Here is a 7500-nt window from a genome sequence, read left to right on the forward strand (position 1 = left end):
AAACTAATATCAAGACGAAAATAGAAAGAAAAAATGAAAACCAAAAAGAATATAAATGAAAAAGAAAAAAAAATGATATGAAAAAAGAGATAGAAAACTGTTCCCTTTTTTCCAAAACATAGAAAAAGAGGAAAGAAGGAACAGTAAAAAAAGGAAAGGAAGGAACATAAAAAAAAAAAAAATGAAAAGAACTCACACACAAAATATAAAAATAAAACAATAAAAATATGACAAATCATTTACGAAAAAAAGGTCGGAAAGAGCATTGATCTAACACTGAATGCATCAAAGCTACAGTATTGCAACGGTTCACAACGCTGGTCCTGAGACCAAAACGGTACTGAATATTTGCTTTGTTTTCTCTAGCATAATTCTCTCATGTATGTGTTATAGTATGCATTCATATTTATAGTATGGTACAGTATTCAACTATGATTAATTATATGTGTATTTCTTTTTTTTTATTATATTGTATGATTGTTGCAAAACGTGATTACTGCGATAACAAATGTCAAATGATTATTTATGTGTTTATGAAGAATTAGGGACACATTTCATGTATAATGTTTATTGCTATGATGCTAATTAGAATGATGTTGATAATAATCATGATAATTATCACATCATTATTATCATCATTATCATTATTATTGCTATTTTATTTTATATGAATGTTATCATCATAATCGTTATCAATATCATTATTTTCATTGTCATTGTTATTTTTAATTCTCTATTATCATTACTACTACTACCAGTACTACTATCATAATCATTTTTTTTATGAGAATCATCATTATCATTATTATCATTATTGTGATCATTATTATTATGATCATTGATGTTACTGTTGTTAGCATTATCACTATCATCATCATTATTATCATTATTACTATTATTGTAATTATTATCATAATCATTATTACCATTATCATTATCATCATTATTATCAATATCATCATACGTATCATTATAAACAATATCACCATCTTATTACCATCATTACCATAGTATATCATTGTCGATATCATCATTAACAATAGCATCATCACCATCATCATCATTATCACTACAGACCTTAAAAACAACAATGTACCGAACATGAACCAAACAGGAAGTGAACGAGAGGGAGAAAAGACTTTTATCAGAAACATCATTATATATAATGAAGATATATATATTGAAGATTTTCTTTTCTTTGCATTTGAAGTTTTTATGTTGGTTATAAGTACCTGCAGATCTGCGCGTTGTTAATTCATTTATTATTATTAATGTTTTAATTTGGAGAACTATATTGGTTTTAGGGGAGTCGTGTTATCATCATTAGACAGAGGAATACAAGAAGGGGAGAAGATAGGAAGAAAATGAATCAGAACAATGATGATTATTATAATGATAATGATAACGATAACGGTATTGCTGATAATGATGATTGGAATAATTATAATAATAATGATAATACTAATGATAATAATGATGATAGTGATAATGATAATGATAATATCAATATGGTAAAAATTAGCAAAAATAGTGATGATAATAATAAAAAAACTAATAAGGATAACGATCATGATATAGAGGCGAAGAACAACAAAAAAGAGAAAGAAACAAAAGGCAAATACACTTGTGCTTTGACAACTGTAACCTTTTTTTGTCGATACATAGTTCTATTTTGTATGGAGACAGATGTAGCGTCAAATGAAATGCAAAAAGTGACAGATGTATTTTTTTCCGTGTCCCAATGTTGAAATGAAGAGATGAATAAGAATCTTCTATCTGTATTTTGCATTCAAACGGGGCCGCACACAATCTTTCTCTTTCCCACACTCTATAGAGCAGCGTTTCCCAACCTTCCTGCTCTGACCCTGGCGCCCCCTGTAGTTAGACATAGGCAATCCAGAAGCCACTCATCCTAGTTAATATCTGTTTACTAGAAGATGAAGGAAAATGAAGCGCACTGCTTGATCGCTTATTTCAATGAGTCATCGGTACTAAAAGCAACTGCTTTTAAGAGAACCCGAAAAAAAAATCATGGACAAGCTTAAATACACGCAGCTGAGTGATCAATCATACATATATCAATGTGATTTTTGTTGCTGCTTATGCTCAACTAGTTTCTAACTCGAGAAAAAAAGGTAAATATCATAGACAAACTCAGAAATACACAGCTTGCTAATCAATACGTATATCAGCGTATGTAAACATCGGTTCCCAGCACCCCCTAAAATGGATGAATTTGATTGATTTAATTAATATATTTGGTTTCAAGGCGCCAGGTTGGGAAGCGCTGCTATAGAGGGTTTCTATTTCTCAAAAGACTGTTCCGAGCTGCTGGCGGTAAAATGGCGACCATGGCACAAGAAAAGCGACCAGCCTGGCGGTCATATAAACAAGCAAGAGCCTGCGATATGGCTTCTTCAGACATCGAGAAGTCAGGTGAGATCAGGGCGAGCCTCGTACCTCTTGACCGCATCCTTCGCCATGTAGAGACCGCGTTCTCAACTTGACCCAAGCTGCGTCGGGCTGGCCAGGTACCGAGAACAGAACTTTCGCCCCTACGATAGGCCTCGCGCCCATGCAGGGACTTGCTGCAGTACTTCCTCAGTGGACTGAACTCTTCATACTTTAAATAATAAAGTGGGTTGAGCTACTCACAGGTTCTGTGATAATCCTCTTAAATTACCAAGCGGAAGCATACTAAACAAACATGTAGAATATCTCCCGCTCTCTCTCTCTCTTTTCTCCTCCTCTCCCTCATTTTCTTTCATCTTCGTGTTTTTCCTTCTCATCCTCTACTTTTCCTTATCTTCCTCCTCCTCCTGCGTCTTCTCCTTTCTCTTCCTCTGCCCTCTTCTTCTTCTTCTTCACTCTCTTCTTCCCCTCTTTCAAGAGAGAGAAAGAGGGGGGGGGAAGGGAAAAAAGGAAAAGGGGGGGGAAAGGGGGGGGGAAAGGGGAAAGGGGGAAAGGGGGGAAGGGGAAGGGAAAGGAGGGGGGGGAAGGGGGAGGGGGGGAAAAAGGGGAAAGGAGGGGGGGGAAGAGAAGGAGGAGATGGGGGGGGGGGGAGGGGGGGAAAGAAGGGGGGGGGGAAGGAGGAGAGAGAGGGGGGGAAGGGAAGGAGAGGGAAGAGGGAGGAGGGAAGGGAAAAGGGGGGGGAGGGGGAAGGAAAGGAGGGGGGAGGAGAGGGAGTGAGAAAGGAGGGAGGAAAGAAGAGGGGGGAAGGGGAGGGAAAGAAAGAGGGAGAGGATGTGGAGAAGGGGAAAGGAACAGGGGGAGGCATGAGAAGGAAGGAAAAGGTGTGGATGAGGGGGAAGGGCGGGAAGGGGGAGGAAGGGGGAAGGGGTGGGAAAGGGAGAGGGGGAGGAAGGGAGGGAAGGGGTCGTGGATGAGGGAACGGGGAAAGGGGAAGGGAGATGAGTTGAAGGGAAACGAAGGGGATGATTGAAGGGGGGGAGGATGAGAAGAAGGGAAAGAAAGGAGGGATGAGGAGAGCGGGGGGAGGGGGGGCTGAGCGGAAGGGAAAGGGGATGACGGGGAAGGGAAGGAGAGGATGAGGGGGGGAAAGGAGGGGGATGAGGAGAAGGAAAGGGGAGAGGAGGAAGAAGGGGAAAGGTGGAAGGAGGATGGAACGAGGAAAGGGAGGGGATTAGGGAATGAAAGGGGGGAGAGGGAAAGAGAGGAGGAAAGGGGGGATGAAGGAGGAAAGGGGGGATGGAGGAGGGGGAAAGGAAAGGGGAAGGGGAAAGGAGGGGAGAGAGGAGGAAAGAAGAAGAGGAGATGAGGGAAGGAAGGAAAGGAAGGATGAGATATCCCGGGGAAGGAGAAAGGGGAGGATTGGAAGGGAGAGAGGTGAAGAGTGGGAGGATGGAGGGAAAGAGGAAAGGGGGGGGATGAGGAGAGCGGAAAGGGAGAAGAGGAAAGAGAATGGAAGGAGGGAAGAGGAGAGAGGGAAGGGGTGGAGGGATGAGGGAAGGGATGAGATGTTGTGGAGGCATAGTGAGAATCGAGGGAAGGAAAAGAGAGGTGAGGAAAGAGGAGTGAGGGAAGTATAGGGATGGAGGGAGGGAGAGGGAAAGAGTGGTAAAGAGGGTGGGAAAGGAAAAGGAGGGGGAGAAAAGGGGAGGATGAGTGGAAGGGAAAGGGGAGGAAGAGGGAAAAAGATTGGGGACAGGGGTGATGGTGAGGGGAAGGGGAAGAAGGGGTCGGATGAGGGAAGGGAATTAGTTGAGGTGTAGTCTTGGAGGATGGGTTTTGAAGGGAGGGGGAGGGGAGTTTGGTAGTTTGGGGTGGGTGAAATTGACGAGTGGTAGAGAGAGAGAGTTGTGGGCGACGGCGTGTGAAAGAGGGGGGTGGGGGGTGATTGGAAGGGAAAGGGGAGGATGAGGGAAGGGAAAGGGGAGGGAAGGATAGGGGAAGAGGAGGAGAGAAAAGAGGAGGGGGAGGGAAGGAAAGGAGGATGGCGGAAGGGAAAGGGGATGAAAGATTGAGATGAGTAGTGGAAGGGGAAAGGGGGGAGGGATGGGAAAGGGAAAGGAAAAGGGAAAGATGCGAGGGGGAAGGGGAAAGGGGGAGGGGGGGAAGGGAAAGGGGGGGGAGAGGGGAAGGGGAAGGGGGGGGGGGAGGGGAAGGGAAAGGGGAGGATGAGGGAAGGGAAAGAGGGGGAGGGGGGGGAAGGAACGGGAGAGAGGGAGAGAAGAAAGGGGGGGAGGGGTGAGGGGAGAGGAATTAGATTGAGAGAAAGAAGCGAAGGGGGGAGGATGAGGGGAAGGAAAAGGTGTGGATGAGGGGTAGAGGGAGAAAAGGTGGAGAAGGGGGGAAGGGAAAGGGGTGGATGAAATGAATGGGAAAGGGGCGGGGTAGGTGCGAGAGGGAGGAAGGAGGGGTAGGTTTAAGGGGAGGAGAGAGGAGGAAAGAGGGAGGGAAGAGAAAGATGATGTGTGGAAGAGTAAAGAAGAGAGAAGAGAGAAGAAGGAGAGAAGGGGGGAAGAGAAGGAGAAAAAGGAAGAAGGGAGAGGGGGGGGAAGGATGAAGCGAGATGAGGAAGGAGGAGAAGAAGGAGAAAAGGGAAAAGGAGAGGGGGAATGGAGGAAAAGGAAGGAGGAAGAAGGGAAAAGAGGAAAAACGAAGGAAAGAGGGGAGAGGAAGGGGGGGGGGGGGAAGGGAAAAGGAGGGAGGGGGGGAAAGGAGGGGGGGGAAGGGAAAGGGGGGAGGGGAAGGAAAAGGGGGGGGGGGGAAGGGGGGAAAGGGAGGGGAAGGGGAAAAGGAGGGGGGGAAGGAAAAGGAGGGGGGGAAGGAAAAGGGGGGAGGGGAAGGGGGAGGGGGGGAAGGGGGGGGAGGGGAAGGAAAAGGAGGGAGGGGAAGGGAAAGGAGGGAGGGGAAGGGAAAGGGGGGAGGGGAAGGAAAAGGGGGGGGGGGGAAAGGGGAAAAGGGGGAGGGAGGAGGGGGTTTGGGAGGGGGTGGGGGGCCGGGGAGGGGGGGGAGGGGGGTGGGGAAAAGGGGATTGTCCATCTTCCTCTTCTACTCTACATTTCCACTTCAGTCATAAAAGGGAGAAAAAAAATATACATCTAAAATTTGACCAAAGAATGATTAAACTTCCCAGCATACGAAGTGTACGTTAGGGCAAAGGTCAGGGTTCACAGCTCGTGTATGACTTTGAGATCTGGTAAAAAAATCATGGTTCCTAATTTCGCAAAAAAGATGAAGCAGTAGGAGAAGGAGGAGGAGGTGGTGGTGGTGGAGGTGAAGGTGGAGGAGGAGGAGGAGGAAGAGAAGGAGGAGGAGGAGGAGGAGGTGGTGGTGGAGGTGGAGGTGGAGGTGGAGGTGGAGGTGGAGGTGGAGATGGAGGTGGAGGTGGTGGAGGAGGAGGAGGAGGAGGAGGAGGAGGAGGAGGTGGAGGAGGAGTGGGAGGAGGAGGAGAAAGAAGAAGAAGAAGAAAATGAGGCAGAGGGGGAGGAGGAAGATGTAGAGGAGGAGGAGGAGGAGGAGGAGGAGGAGGAGGAAGAAGAGGTAAAGGAGGAGGAGGAGAATGATAATGATAAGAAGAAGAAGCAGAAAAAGAAGAAGAAGAAGGAGAGGAAGAAGAAAAAGAAGAAGGATAGGAAGGAAAAGGAGAAGGAGGAGAAGAAACAGATGAAAAAAAAAACGATGTAGGACGAGGACAATAGTAATAATAATAAAGAAAATGGTAATGATGATAACAATAATAACAATCATAATGGTAACAAGAACAGAAGAACAAGAAGAAGAAGAAAAAGAAGAAGGAGAAGAGAAAGAAGGAGAACAAAAATCATATAAAGAGACTAGCTGAACTACAGCTGATGCAACCTTCTTCCATCAGGTTAGGCCTCCTTTATTTGCATATTATCCGTTGTCTTCATACACAATAAACTTCCAAATGCACTCCGGAACTGAGGGTGTCTGAACTCCATATAAATAATCCCACATGGAGTATATGGCATATTAGATTCTTCTCTTACTCTGGCGCGCAACATTTGCCAAACTCCCTTGCCATCGAGTGGATGATGCAGAAGGATTTTATGCCGAGGGAATGGGCGCGCGACGAGGTTCAGCGACCGATAAACCGGCCACGATATCTCGGGCAAAAGATGGATCTGCTCGGAAATGTCGGACCGAAGACTGCAAACTGATCTCCATATCATGTCCCTTTGGTCTGCGAGAATCGGGACATCAACTGCGTCTGTTGGCGAATGCATCACAGCACGCGATGGTGCCGCCCGTTTCGTTGTGCTTCAAGTATTTGCAGGCGAATCCCGCGGCCCTCGGTGGCCGAGTCGTGGGGGTGACGTGCTTTGCTCACAAAGTGGAGGCCTCCAGAGGACGCACTCCCCTCGAGTCAAAGTGGGCTTGGGTTTAGGAGACGTCAGTGCGAGTCTGTCGCTGGATGGAGGTCGTAGGCACATGGGAGGTTGTGGCTCGCCAGGGCGCTGGTGTTCTCTCCGATGAAGGATCTCTAATCAAAGGGATCATCCACAGTACCGTGTCCAACGACGTCAATTTGGTGGATCCAAACACCAGCGCGCACACGCAGACGATCGAATCCTACCTGAACAAGGTGAATAAAATGCCATAAGACGAAGAGAGGCTGCCACGCGGATGGCTTGGCTTCGTAATGCAGACATCCATTCGGTAACGCTGCGGTCACGCTGCAACATATGACCGAGCAGTGTAAAGGTGGAGCCCGGCTGTAACTTGTATTTACGTTTTATGCAAGTTATATGCCTATGATTCAGGAAAAATATTTCCTACATCCTTCTCCTGAACACACAACTGATAAATACATACCATCAGCAGTATTCCCATTAATCATAGTTAGGCGCCTTTTGGACTGCAGGTGGTCCAACTACGGCCTTTTGGGCGACAGCTGACTCAAAATGACCTGTGCCAATTGCAATGATCCAAGTAGATAGATTGGTTGAAATTAATGATATATCATTACATAGATAAATGAAGTAAAAACAAATGTTCCGATGATGATAGGGA

Source organism: Penaeus japonicus, unplaced genomic scaffold (genome assembly GCF_977035675.1).
Source record: "Penaeus japonicus unplaced genomic scaffold, GWHDUDI00000001_assembly GWHDUDI00000025, whole genome shotgun sequence".
NCBI lineage: Eukaryota > Metazoa > Arthropoda > Malacostraca > Decapoda > Penaeidae > Penaeus > Penaeus japonicus.